Source organism: Nannospalax galili, unplaced genomic scaffold, assembly GCF_000622305.1.
Source record: "Nannospalax galili isolate Female #2095 unplaced genomic scaffold, S.galili_v1.0 scaffold18, whole genome shotgun sequence".
In the NCBI taxonomy this organism is placed as follows: Eukaryota; Metazoa; Chordata; class Mammalia; order Rodentia; family Spalacidae; genus Nannospalax; species Nannospalax galili.
The window spans coordinates 817,047-839,296 of NW_008346548.1; the positions used below are offsets into that span (position 1 = coordinate 817,047).

At 41.0% G+C, this 22,250-nt stretch overlaps 1 protein-coding gene across 14 annotated transcripts in view; it reads right to left on the minus strand.

The window, feature by feature from the left end:
- Positions 1-22,250, minus strand: part of Zbtb20 (zinc finger and BTB domain containing 20) — an 843,460-nt gene that overhangs the window by 23,732 nt on the left and 797,478 nt on the right. The gene's annotated exons all lie outside the window — the stretch shown is intronic.

Sequence of the window (22,250 nt, forward strand, 5' to 3'; positions counted from 1 at the left end):
TTAATAAGAATTAAATATTTTTAAGTCAACCTAAATCTTTTTAGGTTAAAGCAGAGTATAATCAAAGGCCAAATTTTTGATCAAACTAGAATTAAACATCAACTTAAGGAACCGATTCTAAACATAGATTAAAGGTTCAGTCCTAGTATTATCATGTGACATGTCAGTGTTCTTGAGAGATTCAAAATCAATATGATATGCATATAGACATATAAGAGGAGATTTATTAAGGGAATTGGCTCATGCCATTAAGGCAGTTGAGAAGTCCTGCGACAGGTCATCTGTAGGCTCCCCAGCAGATGGGGATCCTAGGATCTTGGTAGTAGGGCTCAGTCTGACGCCGAAAGTCTCAGAACCAGGGGAGCCATTGATGAAACTCTCAAATTTAGGCTATACACTCAGGCTGAGACCCAGAAAGGGAGCTTCTGGTATAAGCCCTGCAACCCAAATGCCAGCAGGCCTGCAGTTCTCATGTTCAAAGCAGACATGACTGTTCCCAGCTCTCAGGTGGGGATGCCAATTTGTCTTCTATATATGTTTTCTCTCAATCTCCAATGAATTGGATGGTATCACCCCCACTGAAGGAGTGTCTTTCTTACAGGGTCCCCCAAACTTACACGCTTACCTTTTCTGAAGATACCCTTGTAGACAGACTCAAAACAATCTTTTTTCTGAGTTTCTAGGTATCGTACTTTCTTTTCTTGTTGCTGTGATAAAATACTCCAACAAAAGCAACTTATGAGATAGAGGATTTTAGCTCATAGGTCCAGATTATGGTCGATCATTATGGGGAGGGCACAGTGGCTCAAGCTTGAGAAAACTGGCTGTATTTCATCCGTAGTCAAGAAGCAGAGAGGAATGAATTAAAGCATGCATGCTTGTGCTCAGCTCACTTTCTCCACTGTTTTTTTTTTAAAAAAATTAAAAATTTATTTATTATTTTTATTTTACTTGTATGCATGTATTGCCTGCATGTATGTAAGTGCACCTGTATCATGCAATGCCTGTGGAGGTCAGAAGATGGCATCAGATCCCCTGGAACTGGAGTTACAGCCAGATGTTAGCCACCATGTAGGTGCTGGGATTCGAGCCTGGGTCCTCTGCAAGAGCAGTCAGTGCACTTAACTGCTGAGCCATCTCTCCAGCCCCTCACTTTCTCCACTCTTAATACAGTTTAGGACTCCCTGCTCAGAGAATGGTGCTACCCACGGTGGGCAAGTCTTCCCACTAATGAAGATAACCCCTCACAAATATGTCCATAGGCCGACCTAATCTAGACAATCCATTATTAATCCCTTCCCAGGTGATTCTAGATTGTGCCAAATTGACAAACTAACCACTACAGTAGGTATTTCTTTTTATTTGGTGCTGGGGATCAAACACAGGGCCTCATGCATGCTAGGCAATGAGTGGTAGCACTCTACCACTGCTAGCCTCTTAGCTTTAGTTATTTCCTAAGCCAGTCAAGCTGACTATCACAAGACTACTCCTTGCCAACTAGGTACTTACATTTATTGTCATAAATCATATTAAATTTCCAAATAAAAACAGAAACAAGATAATAGTTTTGCCTAACATGACAAACTATCCTATGAATCACTGAAAATACTCTTACCTTTTCCTAGAAGAGGCGGTAAAATCTGTGGATTATATTTACTCATCTGCTAGACCATGATTTAAATTCTGTGATGTGAAATTAATAATATGTAATAATCTAAAGTCATATATCAATGCATATAATATGCGATAAAGGAATGAAAACAATTATATTGCTTAACACATATATACGCAGAGAGAGAAATAGAAAAAAGAGAGAGAGGTATAAATAGGAAGGAACTACTCATGAGGTGATAGCCCTTGTTTCCATAACTGATCATGTAGTCCCAGCTAATAATTACAACTGTTCTCTTTTTGCCACCCCTCTATATTCTCTTTGCCTTAAATAAGTATCTCAGATAGTCAAGGTTCTTAAATTGATGGTGTAACCTGAATCCAATAATTCTTGGCCATCTGGATGGAGTTGCTCAGTTTCCCACTGACTCATGGAGCATGTAAGAGATGCTCTGAGTGATCTGTATTCCAGGACATAGTCTTTACTTCTTTTATGCAGTAGTCCAATTTCCACTTGGTTGTTGGGATCATTCACACAAAAAAACAACACAATTCCCTTTAGCCTACTGACTCAGAGGTGTGAGGCCCCCTAGTGGCCAGGTGAATCATTATTTTGTCTCTTGGTGAAAATATTCTTCCTTTTGCGATTAATGCTTCTAGGCCAGAGCACATAATGTTACGTGAACAGGAAGAGCAGTGCTGCTAGAGGATCATTAGGAGTAATGGTGAGAGGTGACACTTCCTTTTCTACTCCTTGATTCCCAGGTCCTTCAATCCAGGCAACTGCAGAAATAGTACCATAGAGTGTATGCCGATTCAGAGCATCTACAGCCTCAACTGGGAGATTTCCTGCATTGGACTGGCCTGTGGCCATGTCTGTGGGGCATCCTCTTGATTGTAGAGTGATGTGGGAGGGCCCGGCCCACTGTGAATGGTGCCACCCCTGGGCAGGTGGGCCTGTGTTGCATAAGAAAGCAAGCTGAGCAGTGGCCAGGAGGGCAACCAGTAAGCAGCACTCCTCCATGGCCTGTGCTCCAGCTCCTGCCTCCAGGTTCCTGCCCTGAATTCCTACCTTGGGCTCCCTGATGAACTGTGACCCGGGAGATGTAAGCTAAATAAACTCTTTCCTCCCGAAGTTGGTAGTTGTCAGAGTGTTTTGTCACCGCAATGGAGAAACAACCTAGGACAATAGCCTTCTGGAGAACCTGTCTCCAGTCATGCGAGGTACTGTCCCATGTATGGCCCCGTAACTTTAACTACAAAATCATCCCATTATTCTTTCAAGTCAGCTACTTTAGGATGATAGCAGAACATGGTAAAATCAGTGAATCCCATGAGCATGAGTCTACTGCCACACTTCTTTGGAGGCAAAATAAGTTCCTTGATCAGAAGCAATACCAGGTGCATAACATATTTACTGTTAAGGTATTCTACAAGTCCATGGATGGTAGTTTTGGAAAAAGAACTGTTCAGGGGAAGTAACTATTTTAGTAAGGACAAATGCTGCTCCTTCCATGAAGGAGGCAGTCCGGCGTATTCAACCTTCTGCCAGGTGGATCACCATGGGAATGGTGCCATGTCAGGCACTTAGTTAGTCTTCGCTACTGGCAAATTGAGCACTTAGCAGTGATGTAGTTAGATTGGCCCATGCATAACTTTTCTTCCTGCCACCATGGCTACTTTGTTCAGGAGCCCACTGGCAGCAACTGGGGTGACTAGGTAAAGAGGCTGGGTGGTAGTTACAGAGTAAGCTATATTATCCACCCAGTCCTCTTCTGCTGAGACCACCCTTCAGTGGGATTCACATGGTATACAAGTATCTTCGCATCCTTGGCACACTCAGAGAGTACACATATTTATTTCCTAAATTTTTTGGTTATTGATTTTCCATTCTCCTTCCAAGTCTCTGGCCATCTAGCCAAACCATAGACTGCCACAAACCAGGAATTGTGTGATTTTCATATTTTGGGTATGAAAAGTCTCTCATAACTTATATGTTGGAGGCTTTGTCCCTAATGTACTGTTCAGAGGTGGGGCTTTGGGTGAATGATTGGATCATAAGGTCTCTGATCTAATCAGTACATGAATCCATTAATAGATTCATGATCTAATGGCTTCGGGGGAAGGGTGGAAACTAGGAGGTGGGGTGAGCAAGAGGAAGTAGGTCACTGGCAGTGTGTCCTTGAAGGGTACACCTTGGACCACACGTAATCCTTTCTTTCTCAGCTCTTCTGCACCATGAGGTGACTAGCTCTGCTTTGCCTTGCCCTCTCTGCCATGCTGTGCTGCCTCACCAGAGGCCTGTAAACTACAGAACTCAGCAACCATGGATTGAGACCTCTGAAACTGGAGCTAAAACATTTCCTCTTTTTAAGTTGCTTCTCTCAAATAGTTTGCTACAGCAATGAAAAGTGACTAACACAGGTATACAATTAAACATCTATTTCTGCTTCCAAGCAAAATGCACAACCAGGTGCACTGCCTGAAATTCTGCCTGTTGAGAAGATTTCTTTCTATTGTCCCTCAGGGATGTCCTAGAAAGGGGCAGCTGTCCATTTGGTTGCTGCCTGTATATAGTACATAACCATGTGTCAACTAGATCCTAGTCTTTATCAATTGGTCGTATGGCATTTTTTATGAGACCACAGGTGCAGGGTGGGAGAGAGAAGGAAATGTAGCTGCGGGAACCATGGGTATATACTAATATTTTCCAGATTCCATCTCATCTACACAGGCCAAACAAAAACCTTGAACAAGAATATGGCGATTCTCACCACATTGGTATCTTTCAAGTCCTCAACAGTAGTATTAAGTTTTCTAAGCCTTCATGGCCATGCTACTTTTTACTTTGTGCTTTCCTGGGTAAAGACAGCTCTAATGGCTTCCATTTGGCCTGGTACTAAGTATACTTGTTATAATTATGCATTCTAGAATCAGAGAACTACACATAGGGTGGATCTGAGGACTCACTGTGAGTCAGATAAACTAAGACTCCATTAATCATCTGATTTTTATAAGCCCCTACTCTAACTGGAGAGCTACAGAGATGTTTTTGTGTCTTGGGATCAGCGTTAGTTCAGGGCCCATTTCTACTTGTCCCTATACTCTGATTATTTTTATATCCCTGGTGCACAGTTACACTGGCTATCAGTGTCTTTGGCGAAGGATGGGAAAAAGATGAACAGAAAACATTTTATGTAGTATACTTGAGTGTTTCCTCCAGGGGACCTCACCTTTATTCAGCTCTGAGTCTCTAAATTGGTGCAGTTTCAGGAATTGACAAGAATCTGTGATTTTCTGTTTTTAAGACTTGAGTTACAGGTCTGTTCATTCATCCTAAAACTTTTTTGTTCATAGAGATTATGGAAGAATTTGGTAGGCTTCCTATTATTTACTTTATACAAATACTAGGATTATCTGCCTAGTGTCATGGATCCACATGATTCAAACTATTTTCCTTATTGTCTTGTCTGTGCCACCCACTATGGTTACTATGTCTACCTTGCCTTTGACATGTGAGCACGGCTACTCAGCCCTTGTCTCCCCAGGATACAGTTATTCTTACTGCATCTAAGTTTTACGTTTGAGTGGCAGGGGTTCCCTCTGTAAGTCCTGGCCTACAGAGACTCAAAATCACAGGGCTCTTCAGAGATCACTCACTCCACAAACTCATCTTGAGAGATATTGGTGAAAGGTCTATCTTCTGGATTCTCTGAGTGGGTAAACCTACTCTGATTCCAACCTTCCTAGGCCTTCGAAATCCTTCCTTTGGTGCCTCTACCTTGCATATATTGGCCCCCTTTGATCCATGTTGCAGCCAACAAACCAGTAAAACAGCATCTTTCTTAACTCTCTAAGCTCAACATGAAATGTACAGTCTCTGCTTAGTGGGCCCATATTAATCAATTCAGCCTGTGGCTGCCGGGCAGCAGGACTTTGTGAAGGTTCTTGATGCTCACCAGCCTTCAGCTACCCAGCACATGCTCTTCCTGCTGCTAAGATGCTCAAGAAGAAGGGCATTTCTGTTGCGGTGAAGAGCCCCCTCAAGGAGATTGTCAAAGCTGTCTGCTGAACCTACTTCTGTAAAAGCAGAAAGGAAGTTAAAGGGCAAGGAGAAGGCAAATCTGCAGATTAAAAAAGGGCCAACAAAAGAGAAAAGCAGAGCAAAGGGAAAACTGGCCCAAGTGGCTAACGAAGAAACTGAACATCTACCTGCAGAAAATGGAGAAACTAAAAACGAGGAGCATCTAGCCTGGGATGAAGTATATGAGACAAGAGCCAAGTCTGATAATATGTACATCTTGTCAGTCCTTGACTCCCTTATACGATCCAGACAAATTCATTTTGTAAAAAATTTTATCTATCATCAGGTGTGGTGGCACACGCCTTTAATCCCAGCACTTGAAGGCAGAGGCAGGTGGATCTCTGTGAATTCAAGGCCAGCCTGGTCTACACAGTGAGTTCCAGGACAGCTGGGGCTACAGGGATACCTTGTCTTAAAAAGACCAAAAAAATTTTTTTTAAATCTATCATCTATCTGTCTATCTTTGTTGCCTTTTTTTGGTCTTTTTAAAAACATTTTGTGTATGTGCGCTCACAGGACAACTTTGTGGAGTCCCTTCTTCCATCATGTGGCTTACTGGCAAGTGCCTTTACTTGCTGAGCTGCTTTAGTGGTTGTCTTGTTAATACTTCAATTATCTCTCTATCTATCTATCATCTATCTATCATCTATCATGTGTGTATGTAGGCACTCATGTACCACAGCACATGTGTAGAGGCCAGAGGACAGCTTTTGGAGTCAGTTCTCTCCTGCCACCTTGTGGGATCAGGGATGGAACTTGAATCATCAGGCCTACCCACAAGCACTGGGTCCATTTCACAGGTACTGGATGAATATTTATACAATAGCTGTAAACCTGTCTTCTAATAGTCTTAAGATTATTTGTAAGAAGGTGGGAATTCCATTTCAATCTTTTATAGTCAGGTGAAATCAAGCTAGATATGGTGGCATACACATTTCATGTTGTAGTTTACAGTGTTAAGAAATGTACTAACAGTTTGGTTTGTTAGCTGCAAGATCGATCCAAAGAGGGTCAATATGAGTGATCTCAAGATACCCAAGGAAGGATTTCAAAGGCTTAGGGAGGCTGGAATACTAGAGTGGATTTACCTACCTAGAGTGAGAAGTTGAGGTAGGATTGTTGCAAGTTTGAAGTTAGTCTGGTTTACATGGTGAATGGCAGACCAGCCATGGCTACTTAGTAAGACCCTGTCTGTGTCTCCGAACAGAGGAGGAGGAGGACCTACAGTACCTTTGGTAGTGGTACTCTACTTTTCCTAACCATTTTGTCAATGTGTAGTCAAAGACGGAAATTTTGTGTCTGCAGTATATATGATTTAAAATTGTAAAGTGGAAGGACATATAATAGCTTACTAACATTTGAGGATACTGGTACTTGATAATTTGCCTATAAATCTGAAGTTGGAAAGTCATTGGATGGCCTGTTTAGAGTTCAGGGATCATAGCAGAGACAGAGGTAACCACAGGAAACAGAGTTTTCCAGGTATCTTGGCAAATGGTCATATGAACTCAGAGCAATGGTGACAACATAAATAAACTGAAGCCAGACAGAATCTCAGCATGGAAGTAAGGAGGCGGGTAGGAGGCCACAGCCCTAGCTGAGGAATTATTAGCTGCCGGGTAGGGCATTTCTACTGGCAAATCAGCCTCATCAGAACTTAGGAGCTCAGTGTCCCCAGCCTCATTAGAGTCCTCACACACCTTTGCATCCCAGTGTACAGGATCCCATTACCTTTTCAACTACTGACTGACCTCACTTTAACGGTGGGTATCGTGAAGGCTGAGAGCTTCATTTGTTGTAATTGTGCCAATTGCACGATGATTTTTTTCAAATCAATTTGAGCCTTGTTGCTATAGGAGAGAAATTTTGAGTCCTGACACTCTTTGGTAAGTTATGTGGAGCTGGAGTCAAGATAGCTTGTTCCCAAAGATTTGAGCAACTAACCAGCATCATATTTCTTGACTCTTCCAGAGATTTTGAAAGTACAGTAGACTACTCACCAAATTCCTTGCTTCCTATGAGTGGTGAGCCAAGATTATCAAATGTATTTATACTGTGCGTCTCTACAATCAAAGCCACAGACTACTGGTGCTTTCTGTACTAGTACAGTCCTTAGCATTTTTAGGTTTAATCAGAGTAGACAGTCAGTTCTAGAAACCTCAAAGTCAATTAAGGAAATTCATTTCTTCTAGAATCATTTTTGGTACCAAAACCTGCTTTAGAGCTCTCTAGAGAGAATGAATCAACAGGATATGCATACAGACATATGCATAAGGGAACTGGCTTCTGCAATTACATAAGTTGAGAAGTCCTGACAGGCCATCTGCAGGCTGGGGATACTGGGATGCTAAAAGCATGGCTCAGTCCAAGTCTGAAGGCCTTACAAGGAGGGAAGTTTATGGTCTAAGTCTTAAGTTTAGTCCTACCTGCACCCCCAGGTAAGAGGCTGCTGGGATAAGTCCTGGATTCTAAATGCCAGCAAGCCTGAGGTTCCGATGAGCAAAGCGAGAGCTGACCCTTTCCTCGCCTGTAGGTGGGGATGCCAATTTTTGTCTTCTGCATTTGTTCTCTCAGGCTTCCCCATCAATCAGATGGTATCCAACTCAGTGGGGTACAGGCATCCCCAACTGGACCACTCAGACTCACATGCTGATTTCTGGAAACACTGCCACACCTAAACCAATGCTTTCTAGGGTTTCTAGGTAGTCCATCACTCAATAAGTTAGCCATTAAACTGAGCTACTTTAACATGCATTATGAATTTCTATACTTTGAGCTTTTGATCCTTAAGGGAATAAAAAACCAATACTAACTCTCTTACAATGTAAGTTTGTAAAAGCTTAAGTTTAACTCTCTGAACAAAAGCACAGAGAATTCTAGACATTCTGAAAAACACCTATGCCCTCATTCCAAAGTTGAAATGAATGGCTTCTTGAGGAGGGAAGACCTGCTGGGACGAAGGAGAAGTCAATGAAATCTGGGGCTGATGCCTTTAAATCCTCTTACACTGTAAACCTTTGAAACACCTTTTAGGAGTTACATTTTTTTTTTTTTTTCCCTAAAGCTCTTCCTTACAAATTTAGCTGCTGCCCTATTGTAACCTTTTCTATTGTTCACTAAATCTGGAGAAAAAAATACAGAGATGCTACATCGTGGGTGGGATACAAAACTGAACAAAGGAATCTATTTAAATTTATGGTGCTATATAGTTTAAATGTGGATTTGTATGGGCCTTAAAGAGGTACCTATATGTTTGCATGTATAGTTAAGAAGTTATGTCCTTTGTTTTATTGGAAAAAAAATTAAAAAGCCAGTGCGACTTTACTAATCTGATCTTCATATCACCATACACTTAGTTTTACAGGAAAAATAAAGTTTTCACTTCAGTAAATGTAAAGACACAGCCTAACTCCTTGAAGTAACATTCTTTCAGAAAATGTCAAGTGGCAAGAGTTACAGAAATTAATTCATTTTTTAGTCAAGAGAAACTGTCATTTAGAGTTCAGTGAGTGAGAAGCCAGAATCCCATAATGTCAGGTCAATGAGCTTTCTAACAGAGACTACCAAGCAGTTTTCTAAATCACAGAACTTTCTTCTAAACTCTGTTGCTGTTTCATTCTCAAAGTGCCTTTGATGCAGGTCTTCAGATTCATGCTCAAATGTTCTCTGCTTGGGTCTTCCTGACAATAATGTCACATCCAACATGACAATGAGTTTTCAAGTGCAGCACTGCTGGCAGGAGGGGGTGGAATCTTCCTTTGTGTAAGTTGTAGACTTGAATTATGATACATTGTCTTACTGAGAAGTGCAAGACTTCCACCCCCAAACAACAGAAAAAGCATGGAAAAGTTAAATCTATTTTGTTAGATGAATAGTTAAGTGGAAAAACAGAAGTGATTTGTGTGGGTCACTTTAAGAGAGTAGCTGTAACTAATTTGCCCATCTATGATGATCCATTAGGAGGGGAGAAGGGCATGGGGGAAATATGATTAAAACACATTACATACTTGCATGAAGGTGCCTATATGTTTCCCACTACCACGTACAATGAATACACATCAGTGGGGAAAAGTTATCTTCATATGTAAAAAATAAAATTAAAAATTAAAAAAAAAACATGTAAGTTCCTTTATTCCTCATACTGAGATAAAGATGATTCTAAATAAGTATTGACATATTGACATAGCTCAAAACATTGGGAGGTACTGGTAAACAAGTGAAGCAGGAAAGCATACTTTATAATGATGCTAATAAGGAACATTTCGTTTTAATTTTATGTTTTCTATATATCCCTTTCTATATTAGAGATTAGAGTAAAAAAGATATTCAGCTCTAAGAGTCTTTATAACTACAGCTAGCATTCTTTTAAAATTTATTTTTATTTTATGTGTATGAGTGAATATTCACATGTATGTAAGTATAGCATGCATGTGCAATTTCTGTGGAGGCCAGAAGAGGACGTTGGATTCCCTGGAGCTGGAGCTGCAGATGGCTGTGGGCTACCATTTGGATGCTGGAAACTAAACCCAGGTCCTCTGCAAGAGCAGCCAGTGCTCATAACTGCTGAGCCATCTCTCTTAGCTAGTATTCTTATAATCTCATTTTACTTTATTTGGTTTGATTTTATTTTCAAGGTATTCCCCCAAATAAAATCTTTGTTTAGAGTCAAGAAGCTGGTTATTTTGCCAATCTCTGTATAGACTGCATTCATCCTTCATTTTTTTGGGGGGGGGGTTGCTGTGTTTGAGTTGAGGGCATGTGGGCAAGCTAAGTACCACCGGGTTGCATACCTCAGCCTTGAATTCATTCTTCACTCTTCTTATGCTGAATTTGCTCCAAGATCTGAAGTTATTGGACTTTCTCTTCTTACTAAATCTTATATACCCTCTCTAAAACATATTTAGAGTTCTTTCTTTTCTGTGAAGTTTGTCATTTCTAGAGTTTATCCTGAGTTCTTTCTTTTCCTAGTTGGGACTGGTTGGGAGGTAATAAATAGAGGCATTAATTTCTGGTTTGTTCTCTGGGAATCAGAAAACTTTCATAAGATAATCCCCTCTTCCTTCTCCTGCAGGTAGGAAATGCCAACTTTAATATAAGGAAATGGGCTCACTTATGCAAGGGATTTGTGGTTTCAGAGCCCATTAAGCCCTAAAAAGGAAGGGTTTTCTTACCAAATTTGATCCTCTCAAAGGAATTAATTTGGGCCTTTCCTGGGATGTGAAGGGGTAGACTTGTGCTTTAGAATTAGATTCATGTAATAGTACTGTGGGAAAAAAATCATCAATTTCCTTTAAAATACCGAAGGCAGCAGAGCATGGTGGCCCATGCCTGTAAACCACAGCACTCTGGAGGCTGAGGCACGTGACTGCCACTTGAGAAACAAAACAGAACAAAAATAAGTAAATTTCTACCTGCACACAACTGTTTGTGTGATACTGCTTGGCATACTTGTGGAGACTTGACATAAAAAGGCACTGCTTTGAGAGAAACAGTGAGACTTGGGTCCACCCTCAATGTTGAGGATTGTGTAGAGCATCTTTAATCAGAGTGAGTGAATAGTTCCTGGAAGTCAAAAGGAGCAGACTCACTGGAATCTTTGTGAGGTAGCCAAGCAATGCTAGCTGTGGAGGTCACCATGTATTAAGGATCTGACCACTTCCTAGATTTCATGTGTCTTGTACAAATCTGAGGAGGTGAGGGGGCCTTGAGACTATATACTTCTGGCTAACTTGGTCTTAGGACCAAGGAGTCTTAGGTTTGATTTTCTTTAGAAAAAAAAAGAAATGTTTCATGTGCTTGGATGTTGAAGAATAAATCTTAACTTCCTACATATGGCAGTAGATTAAGATTAATGTCTTCTTTTCATTTGTGCTTGCCTTATTGTTGTAACAAGACTCTATGCAGACATGCTGGCGGTTCAGAGGGCCTGTTTTTCTCCAAGGTGTGTCCACATGCTGTAGTTCTAGGAGGTTCCTGATGACCCATGCAAGCTCTTCTTCCTGTGTTTTAATTACCCTACCTCCTGTCATTAGTTAATTCCACAGTTCTATGTTCGGTATAAACTTAAGACCCAAAGCAATTGGTTTATACATTTACTTCTTTCCTGCAAATGACACTCATTCGTCTCTGACATATGCATAATGTCCCCATCTACCTGGCTCAGTTTGTCCTAACACACAGTTCACTGGGTCCTCCTGTCACTAAAGATTCAGTGGACTCCAGAGATGAGCTATACTTGTAACCCCAAATGGGAAGAGGCAACTACTCTGTGAGGTGAGATAAAAAGGATTAAGCCGAACTCTTGCATAACCCAGGGAAACTGACCTGCTTGGTTAGCTATTACATATCTCTATCAATCAGTGCTGATAATTGGTTTTCATATTTGTGTTAATAGTGTCAGGGCATGTTTAGAATATTTTCACTTGGTGGCCACTGGGTGTCCTCATTTACAAAGTAAATATGCATCACTTAGTGCAGGTCATCAGTGAGAATAAAAGCCACTAGTTTTCTTTTTGGCTTTTCACATACTGGGTCTAAATTTATTGCTAAACTTACAACCAGGTTGTACATTAGTGCTGTTTAAAAGTCTTCAGGGCAAACTGTTAAAGTTTTTAAACTAAAAGTAACTTATTCAGTGTTCAGACATGAATTTAAAAGGCCGTTTCACAGAGGGGACTGTGACCCAGCTATTAGAATGAGCCCTTATTCATCTGAAAATTGGCATGGGATTTGGACTATCTGCAGAGATCCAGCAGAGAGGAGCAGAGAAGATCTTAATTTATTCTTGAAAGAAAAGAGAACACCAAATATCTCTATGGGATGTTTGTTAGGTTCTGTTTTTATCTTGACTTTTCTGAAAACTAATTAAAAATAATAATGAGAAAGAGAAAAATATGCCCTTTGTCTGAGAAACCCAAAATAATGTGAAAAATAGCACAATGTGCCGGGTCAGTATCATGACTATCAATCATTTCACGTTTAAAGACAAAGAACTAAGCTGTGCCTTTGTGAGCCAGTTAGTCCATCTATAAATGTAGACGTTTATGCTTCACGGAAATGTTTTGGGACAAGCAAAAAAAGAGTATGGCAGCACATAGGCTTCCTGGGACAAGAAACTGTACTCAAGATGGATTGAAGACATTACTAATATTTCGTGGTTGAGTCACAGCTGTGTACGGCTTGTCCCCGGTGGTAGATAGGAATTAAGGCCCTAGCTTGTACAGCCGACAAATATTTACTGGCTTGGTCATTCCAAGGCACCAAACTTGATACACTCTCAGTAATCACTTCTGTGTCTTCCAGAACTGGCACTGTGTCTTTGTTTTACTTACTTTTCTGAAGAAATTCTTTCTTTTGCATGACAAAAAAGATTTTTGCTCCCCCCCATCTTGCTAATTTCTCAAACTGGAGGTACAGAACTACTATTAAAAGTAGAAGAGAACTTGCCTTCAAATGTTATACTTAGCTCATTAGCTAATCTTTCTCAGAAGTAAACTTCACTGGAACATTTTTTGTTTTTTTACTAGTGTACATCTCAGCTTAATTATTATTCTCTGGCATGTCATTTCAGTATATAAATTATCAACATGATTCTGGGCCATAACCAATAATTTATACAGATAATATCAAGGAAAAGAGAAAGCTCTCTGAGCTATTCACTGCTTTTCAGAGATGTTCTTGGTCTTACTGGCTTTGCTTACCAGGCCTTTTTGTTTGTAAAGGACCACCCACTCCTGACGCCAGTACAGCAATCTACAGCTCCTAATCAATGGTTAAGCATGCAACAATGCACAATAGCTAGGTCACTTTTACTCTGCCACTGTGTAAAAGGTTCACAATGTCTTTGTAGTGAATGGAAAAGTCTCTCCTTCAGTCTAAAGATCCATAAGTTCCTGAGATGTTTAGTATTTTCCAAGCCTTTAATTAGTAGATTTATTTTTGAACACTCTAACCCTAAAGACACATATCTGCAGAGTGCTTCTGATTGTATTTTACCCTAAGCATTTTTCCATTTTAGCTTCATTGGTTTGCTCCTTTAATTTTACTTTCAAAACTTCTTGAGGCTCGGTGGCTGAACACTACACAGCACAGGCCTTATCTGATGTGCTGGCGCCTGGTGTGGCCTAAGACACACTGGAGTTTTGTTCTTAAAGCACAGGACTGATGTTCTGAAACCTAGACTCTAACACAAAGGAGATCATTAGCTCGTTTTAAGTGTCTCTTTTCTTCTCTCCTCGTCTCCTCCTAACCCACCCCAATACTTCCTTAGTCTTACATGCTGGTAGCAGATGGCAACCATATTCCAAAGCTAAGTATATACAAAATCGTGCCATGGAGAACAGAGTGGCTTCAAAGTTCGTCTTTCTATTCAAGTGGGATGGCGGAGACTTCTGGAGCAGTGAACTCATCTCTCATTCACTTAATCCTCTATTCATTCAGCCAGGAATTTGTTTTCCTACACATCCTTCTACTGTCCAGCCAGTTGAAGGAGGGTGGGCATGAAGCAACTCTCTGGAGGGCTCTTCCAGCAGGAGGGCACTAAGATTTATGCCAAGCTCTTGTTTCCCTGGGCCAGCTCTGCCTGTTGCTGCTGAAATCATTCCATTCCCAGGGGAAGAGCTTAGGAGCACTGTGTGGGGGCTAGATTTCTCAAGAACTGTCCTCTTGCTAGACTGACAGTCACACGCTCTATTCCCTACACAAAGATTAGACCTGGGAAGAGGATGAAACTACACCACGTGGCACTGATGGGAGGTGGACGTGTGTATACCTTTCTTTCTTGCTACTGCAAGGGTTGCTGGAGCTTTTACCTAATCATCTGTCAGAGCATTTTGAGAAGAAATACCTATTTCCACGATATCTACTGAAAACAGGCATGAGATTATACTACAAAGCTGACCTTAACCCTGCCATATTGCTATTAGAATCAAAACATGCAGCAGCCTACATCAACAGAAAGTGCTTCTGCCTCCCCACTGTACAAACCTGAGGGGATCTGTGTTATGTGGATATACTGAGTGACTGGTAATATGCTCACAGATATATTTTCATGAGTTCCCTCTACCTCATTCATTCATTCATTCATTCATTCCTTCATTCACTCAGCCATTCTGCAAAGGTTTGCTGAGCACCTACTATACCTGGCATTTTGCTGGACACTAGAGATTCAGCAGTAGACAAAGATTTCTGAACTCAGGAATTCTGCCTGACCCAAATAAGCATTTAGCAATTTTATGGGGCTGAGGATGCAGCTCAACGGTATAGCACTTGTCTAGTCCATGGGGGCTTGATCCTTAACACTGCAAAAACAAATGTATGAATAAATCAATAAGTAAATCAATAAAATGAGAAGCTACAAAAGCTGGCAGAGGGCTAGTGAGGTGGCTTAGTGAATAAAGGTGCTTGCTGCTTTATTGTCAGCTTGACAATCTGAGTTCTGTCCCTGGTACCCATATGGTAGAAGGAAAGAACTAACTCCCACAAGTTATCCTCTGACCTCCACATACATGCTGTGACACATGTGCATACACCCACAAATAAATACATATAATACATTATTTTTAGATGAGGGTATGAATGTCATGGGGGTAACCCACCACTTTCTGATTGGATTCGAGGTCTACACCACAGGAAGGAATTCAGTTATTGTCAAGAGCTGATGACTGAGGAGATCACAGACCCTAAGGGGGAACCTACTGATATCATTTTGATAAATGGACATGTGGTCAAACTGTTTTCTAGATACTCATGTTTATACCCACAGGTTAGTGCTGCTCTCAGCCTTCCTCTGTGAAACTTTAATTTCCAATAGGCAGCAGTTAAGCAGATTCATAACTGGTTGAAGTTCTGAGGACAAGGAAAGATGGAGTGAGTGCCCATCCCTAAATGGGACCTGTGGCATCCCCACCAAGGCTTGGGGAACATCACAGAAGACAGGCTTCTGAGCAAGAAGTTTTACCAAAAGATATCTTCTAGACATGACATGACGATTGCACTCATGAACTCACTGTAGCTGTGGTTACTCACTTAAAGCCTGCACAAGATTGGGTCTACCAATATTTCCTCATGGAAGAGGGAAGGGCTCATGAGGCCCCACCCTTCCCTGAGGAGCTACCTATAGTTACTGTTGGCTTGGGGAGAGGGTTTTTTTTTCTTCTTCTTCAGAGCTGTAACCACTGATAAGTTGCCCAATGTTCCAGTAAATAACCTCTTACCCATGCTCATGTAAGAAACCCTATTTAAACTCACTGGGTCTCTCTGTCTCTGTCTCTGTCTCTCTCTTACACACACACACAAACACACACACACACCATAAAAGTACCAGAGGAACTTGTTGGTAAGGGGTTCGATCAGAGAGGGAGGAAGGAGAGGGTATTGGGGGGGGGGTGAACTGACTAAAATTCATAATATACATGTATAAAACGATCAAAGATTTAAAAAAGCAAATATACATTTAGAAAAAAATCTTGCAGAGTGTTATTTACAGAATAGGGATAATTCAATCCTATGGAGTACTGCTTCTGAATCTTTTTTGCACATCCTTATCAAGGGTGTAGACCCCTGTAACCAAGACATTCTGTCTAAACTGCCTGTTATATTAATCCCTTTCTGGGCTACAACGTTGAGAGTTCAGATTGTAACAGCTATTTTTTTTCTTTGGGGTGGGACTTAACTGTGAGGATTGTTACTTTTTAAGCTACACATATATTTTCTCTGTAAATATTGTACCATCTAATTTGTGTCTTTAGATTCTGCTGATTAGCCATCAACATGTGATTTAAGGAATTCTGCATACAAGATACAGAAATCATGACTCAGTAAGTTACCATTTCGAAGCTCTGACTTGGGATTTATACGGACTTGCACATAATCTGCTTTGGCTTTCGATCTGCAGCTATTACAAGAAGACTTGTAGAACAAGTTCCTACCCATGTGTCTCTGCAAGCCTACACTCTGCAGCAAAAATACGCAGGAGGCAACAGAAGCAAAGGTCCAAAATGATCACCACATGTTATCGAAAACTATGTGGGCACCATAGGACAAGAAGAGCTTTCTGGGGCAAAGCCAACAAGTCTCACGGAAATTTCTTAAGATTTCATTTTCCCCCTAACTATGGTAAACTGCTTTACAATGGAAGGGTTATGGTAACCCAGACAGGTGACTAAGAGTAAGCCTCCTCTGCTTTGAAGCACAGTTACTCTTCTAACTGTACCTTGATTATGAACTATTTCAAAATACTCTGAAGCCATTGGGAAGACTGTCTTGCAAAAGAGGATAAGAGATGCAGTTTTTTGCTTGTAAGTATTTCCCTTTGGAAAAGGTTCTCTGATGTGGTGGAACAACAGCTTGCTTGTTTGAAGGCCTGATTTTTACCTTCCTCTGTGTATCTGGGCTACAGTAAAAGGACAGTGAGGGCTTACCTGGGGTGTGTGCAGATTTGACACCTGAGGGAAAAAGCTCAAAATCCGTTCCCTTCTCCATTATTTGAGAATCTCATACTGATTAGATTGCAGGCGAGGATCAGAAACTTACTTGGCTAATGCTGTCACACAATACTATACTATTACTATGCTAAAGCTTCCTCATATCAAGAAGAAAACATTCAGAAGGATTTTTTGTTTTTAACTTTTCTGAGCATCAGATAAATTTCTTATCTATAAAATGTGGTGTTTTATAAGAATGCTATGACAATGTATTTGATATAGATTGGATGTTTATTAAATATTGGTCCCCTTCCTTCCTTCCTTCCTTCCTTCCTTCCTTCTTCCCTCCCTCCCTCCCTCCCTTCTTTTTTTTTTTGGTCTTTTTGAGACAGGGTCTCCCCGTAGCCCCAGCTGTCCTGGAACTCACTATGTAGACCAGGCTGGCCTTGAACTCACAGATATCCGCCTGCCTCTGCCTCCTGAGTGCTGGGATTAAAGGCGTGCGCCACTATGCCCGGCCTCTTTCATTTTTAGGAAGAAAAAAACTTAGACAAATGTAGAGATTTTAAAAAAAGGCAGAGGGTTGGAGAGATGGCTCCGTGGTTAAGAGTACTGGCTGCTCTTCAGAGGACCTGGGTTCAGTTCCCAGCACCCATATGGCAGCTAATGACTGTCTGTAACTCCAGTTCCAGGAGAATGCTACAGTCTCTTCTAACCTCCATGTGCATTGCATGACACAGGTGCACTTACATAAATGGAGACAATATACTCATACACAAACTCTTTTTTAAAAAGGAAGAAACAAAACAAAAACAATGGAGCGGCTTCCTGGTGCATGGAGGCCTGAACCCCGAGGGACAAGAAGAGGGGCCTGGCGATCTTTCTCCTCCTGCAGGTGGAGGGCTTTTGAGTCTCAGTGGTTCTCAGAGGGAAGGATGGGCCCTGCTACAACTATCATTTATGTTGCATTAATTGTAGTATATATTTTCTTTATAATTTAAAAGAGTTAAGATGAAGCTTACCTGTCTGTAATCCCAGCACTCAGGGGAGGGAGGGAGGAGGAGCCCAAGTGCAAGGGCAGCCTGGCTATAGAGACCCTGTGTCAACAATGAAAGAGGATGAGGAAGAAGAAAAGGAGGAGGAGGAGGAGGAAGAGGGCAGTGATAGTGATAGACAGATGGTTGATACTTAGAGTCACTGAATATTGGCTGTTTATCTAGTGCTGCTTTAGGAGCCTTATATATAGCACTCTCTCAAATCCTTATAATAACCTATGTGATAGATACTGTGCATATGAGGAAAAAGCAGAGGGTGGTAATTAAAAGCATGTAAACTGCATTCATAGGCTGAAGTTCATGTTAAAAAGGACAAATAACTAGACCATGGGAGTAAGAAAATATTTCCTGAACAGCACATGGTCTAAATCTTAACAATATGGTTAAGAAATCATTCTAGGAGTCTGTTATTATACCTGCCCTGCTCCTTGGACACAGTAAAAAAATAAAAAATTAAAAAAATTCCATATGCCCTAGCTTAATACTGCATGAGCTCTTGCTATACAAGTGATATAGGAACCATGCTGAAACTACAGGGGACAAATAAGTAGGAGGAAACTCTTTCTCAGAATTGGAGAAGGAAGGAAAAACTTCTTAAGGTCAATTTGGCATCAACTAGGAATTCATTCTGCCTTGTGAAATTGTAAAGACTGCTCAAAATTCTTCCATGTGGTGATTTAAATAATTTCCAGTACTGATAAAATATTTTATTCATTTAGCTTTACAGGTAATTTAATAGCAGAGCAAAGTAACATGTGATTTAGTTGGTCCCAGGTCACTATCCTGAAGTAGAAGTAATGTCAGATGCTGTGTGTCCAGATGGCAATGGCCTTTGGAATGCCTTTTGCTATTAAAGAAAGTGCATAGTTGAAGCAAACAAGTTTAAACCTCCCTGCCCCAAAAAATGAACCTGAGGATATCTCAAGATGTTTCACAGGGAACAGCATATGTTGTTACTAATAACTATAAAGCTATTTGAATGGGGCCTGTCATGAAAAGAATTTGCAGAATGTGGTGCTTTCAAAAGGATTATGTTTTGAACAACTTGTTTTAAAAATTGTTAGAAAATCTAAATGCTCCAATCTAACAGGATACCAGTCCTCTGCTTAATGCCCAGACGTTACTGAGGGTAAATGGAGTGGGTATCAGTGAAGCATCCAAAGAGGACATTTAACAATTTCTATAAAATGTTTGTCTGCATTAAGTAAAAGAAAAAGAAAGTAACTTTGGGAAGCAATCGAGAAAGAACCAACTCAGGTATTGACACTTTCGGCTTGGTAGTGCCTCCAAGTTTCTTTCACAAACATTCACAGTGGCATTGCTCTACGCAATGGGACCTAATCCCCTCTCTCTTTACCTATCTAACAGAGCCTTTTTAAAGTTTTTTCTTAAATTTCTCAGTTTCTAAATAGGTTTGCGATTCTGGCACCTTAAGAATATTCATGACCCCACCTTGAGTTACTCATTACTATTCTTCAAATCATTAAACTTCTTTTAAAAAGCAGTTTGCAATGGCTGCTTTCCCATCATCTTTTTCATCCCTGAAGTCCTCTGCATGGCGGCAGTGGTGGTGGTGGGTGTGTATGTGTTTCTGTAACTTCTGGTTCTGCTTTCATGACAGCTACTCCAAAGCTGTGGTCCAAAGCCCAATGTGACCTTTCCCTAGTTCTCTGCCTCCTGTGTGTCTGTAGCTCAATGCTGCTGACCCTTCCCCTCCCTGATAGTCCTTCTTCACTCTCCTGGCTCTCTCCTATCTCTCAGATCTTTTTTTTCCCCTTCCTTTGAAGATTCTTTGTTCTTTTTCTTATCACTCAATGTAAACATTCCCTAGGTTCTATTTTCTCTCAACAAAATTTTCTTTGAAGTTTACTCCCATATTTATGCCATAAATTATGGCCTCTTGGTCGAAGGGTTTTCTAGCCCTAATTTCAAATATTTTCTACTCCAATTCAGGACCCCACTTGTAACTCAATGTGAGTTGTTTCCATTGAGAAAGTATCTGTATATTATGCATTACACTGTAAGAAGTGGAACTCTATTCTCTTCTCTTAAATCCTTTTCCACCCTTCTGGTTCTAAGGATTGAGCCTAGTTCCTTGTGTATGCTCTGAAAACCCTCCACCACTGAGCTATACCCTCCGCCATATTTTCTTTTCTTCTCTAGTCTTCATAAGATGACCAGACTGGCCTTGAACTCACTTTTTAGCCCAGGCAGGTCTTGAACTTGTAATCTTTCTGCTTCAGTCTCCTGAGTGGCTGGATCACAGGTCTGTTCCATTAAGCCCAGCTTCCTGAGTCCTTTACATCTTCTCTTTGTGATTTCTTGGTGGAGTTATCTTGGATAATTTCCCTTTTCTTACATAGCAGCTGTTTCCTGGAGCTGTCCATCTTAGTCAGTTGAGTCTGGCTTCCCTGGCTTCCACTCTTCCTCTCCTGTCACTACCCCTCTTCAGGCTACCAATAACATGGACTCTAACAATAGCTCTTGAGCTCTCTCCTTCCTCCAGTTGCCCCCTCCCATTCTTGTTTGCTCCACACACTGGCTACTCAATTAGATGTTTCCAAAGCAAAGTCTTGGTGAAAGTCACTTAAAAACCCTTCCACAGCTTTGAACCACAGTGCAAACCATCACACCTAACCCTAGTGTCTCATCTCCACTGAAATTCTTTTCATCTTTCTAAAGAGATCAGTTATTACCTTCATGACAAACTTAAGTACCTGTTAATGTACTATAGTGTATTTCATGAGTGTTTTAAAAGGTAAGATAATGGTGACTTGAAGATATACATTAAGTTTTAAGATTGCTGGTGACAGATCTGTTTGTCTTCACCTTTGGGCATCCATAAAATTCAGTAGAGCTCGGCATGGGCACAAACGTATTCTATACAGAACTTGCAAGTGAGTGAATGGATGCTCTGGCGGGTCCTGGTGTTGCGGATGCATCTTCAATCACCTTGCAGGGCAGTTGTTGTGAAGTCATCTTGTCATCTTCACGAGACTCTAAGTCTCAGAGTACAGCTTGCAAAACTACCTCCTGCATAATGCCTGGCCTGTGGTCTCCTACCTTGAAAGCATTCAGTAAACTGACTGATGAATAGTCCTTACTCTTTTCTGTTCACATTAAGTTCTGAGATGTAAGTTCTCTCAGAAGCAAACTTGGAACAGGTGCCATGTACAGCAGATGGAAGAAAAGGGTTCCCTCCTCTGGCTCTGTCACTCACTATGCTGAGAACCCTTTGGGTCCTTTTGTGTCTCAGTTTTCTCATCAATACAAAAATGAGTTTAAACAATATAATCTTTGATCTCTTTCAGTGCTGGTGGAAAGTTCAAGCTGGTGAACATTCCTGAGAGACAACAAAGGGTGTAAATGTAGAAGAGAGACAAGAGAGCAGAAAGTGCTTATTCTACTGCTGAGTTATAGGGAAGCTGACTCTGGTACCTACATAAGGTAACTGCAGAACATGACCTTCTCCTTCAAGTGAGTTTCCTTCAGTACCCACATGCATTCACTTAGTTGGTCCTAAATGATCCACCTTTAAGGATGGTACTATGTACAGGCTTTAAACAGTTTTTTTTTTTTTTTTAAGTCGGGATGTGAGAAGTTTGGATAGATATAAAGGGGCACCAATTTCATATAACAAACTTTGCCACAAGTGGAGGGAAAACATCTAAAGCTGTCACTAGGAGCTGCTGATAGAAAATAAAGATGCACTGTAGGGGGATGTAATGGAGAGATTAAAGAATGGAATCCTAAAAATCAGCAATAGGTTCTAACAGATAGACGTGGGCAGTCTTAGGCACACAGATGACACTCGGCAACAATGTGGCATGGTGTAACTTGAGACAAGGAGATCACACTTACTAGGGATCTGGGAGGACTTCAGAAGAGATCAGAGTGCTGGAGTCCAGGGAGGCCATGAGTCAAGTCAGCATGATACCTACAAGTGACTCAGTGGCCCTGGGAACAAACTTTTCTCAGGTCTGTGGTGCAGGTCTTTAATCCTGGCTACTCATTAATTCAAAGCCTTCCTGAGCCTTAGCAACTTAGTTAAACTCTGTCCAACAGGGAAAAAAAAGA